General features: G+C 43.7%; 1 protein-coding gene across 1 annotated transcript in view; it reads left to right on the forward strand.

Moving 5' to 3' along the window:
- The window catches only part of RSL1D1 (ribosomal L1 domain containing 1), a 17,052-nt gene that overhangs the window by 6,012 nt on the left and 9,529 nt on the right, over positions 1 to 1,511 (forward strand). The gene's annotated exons all lie outside the window — the stretch shown is intronic.

Raw genomic sequence — 1,511 nt, forward strand, 5'->3', positions numbered from 1 at the left:
CCTGGGCTCAAGCGAGTCTCCTGTCCCAGCCTCCCAAGTAGCTGGGACCACAGGCGCCTGCCACAACGCCTGGCTGTTTTTTGGTTGCAGCCATTATTGTTGTTTGGCGGGCCCTAGTTGGATTCAAACCCGCCACCTTAGGTGTATGTGGCTGGCGCCTTAGCCGCTTGAGCCACAGGCGCCGAGCCTCCTTTTTTTTTATTAAGTCATATATACAAAGATCATGAATACATTTATGCCTTTGTGGGATTCAATGTGTTGATTATTTGCAGGAATTGGAGTGATTACATCCAACTAATTAACATAGCTTTCACCTCATTTACTTAATCACAGTGTTAAGACATTTGTGTTCTGGGGTGGTGCCTGTGGCTCAAAGGAGAAGGGCACAGGCCCCATATACTGGAGGTGCTGGGTTCAAACCCAGCCCCAGCCAAAAAAAAAAAAATCAAAAAAAAAAAAGACATTTGTATTCTACATTTAGTAAATTTCACATGTACCCTTGTAAGATACACTGTAGGTGTGGTCCCACCAACCACCCTCCCTCCACCCACCCTCCCTCTCTCCTCCCCTCCTTCTCCCCTTTCCCCTTAGCTATAAATTGGTTTCATAGTAGGGCTGAGTACATTGGATACTTTTTCTTCCATTCTTGAGGTACTTTGCTAAGAAGAATATATTCTAGCTCCCTCCATGTAAATATGAAAGAGTAAAGTCTCCATCTTTTTTTAAGGCTTCATAATATTCCATGGTGTACCTATACCACAATTTATTAATCCAGTAGGACTTTCTATGATGAAATTATCTATATCTGTGCTCGTTCAGTAGGCACTAGTGTTCTGTGGCTTGAAATGTGGCTACTGTGTCTGAGGAACTGAATTTTTTTTTTTTGGAGACAAGAGTCCCATTATGTTGCGCTCAGTAGAGTGCTGTGACATTACAACTCACAGCAATCTCCAACTCTTGGGCTTAAATGACTCTTGCTTCAGCCTCCCAAATAGCTGGGACTACAGGCGCCCACTACAACGCCTGGCTATTTTTTTGTTGCAGTTGTCGTCGTTTACCAGGCCTGGGAAATAAACAGATTCCTTCTAAATCTGATCGAATACCATGAGGCAAGGGCCTGTAAAATACATGAGAAGGAACCAAGAAGGAAAATTCTTGGGCTCAAACTACTCTCCTGCCTCAGCTTCCCAAGTAGCTGCGATACAGGTGCCTGCCACAACGCCTGGCTATTTTTTTGTTGCACTTAGCGTTGTTTAGCTGGGCTGGGCTGGGTTCAGACCTGCCAGCCTTGGTGAGTATGGCTGGCGCCATAATCACTGTGCAATGAGTGCCAAGCCACAGCTGAATTTTTTATTTCAATTAGTTTAACTAGGCATTGGTGGCTGGTTACTATATTAGACAGGGTAGCTCCAGATAGTAAGGAAAGCAAATAGAGTAAGATTAATGTTTAGGAAACATAAGTAATTGTGGTTTTAGATTTTTAGGTCATCCTTCAAAGGCACCATACCATT

This window comes from Otolemur garnettii, unplaced genomic scaffold (assembly GCF_000181295.1).
Source record: "Otolemur garnettii isolate 467f Iridium unplaced genomic scaffold, OtoGar3 scaffold00189, whole genome shotgun sequence".
Classification (NCBI taxonomy): domain Eukaryota; kingdom Metazoa; phylum Chordata; class Mammalia; order Primates; family Galagidae; genus Otolemur; species Otolemur garnettii.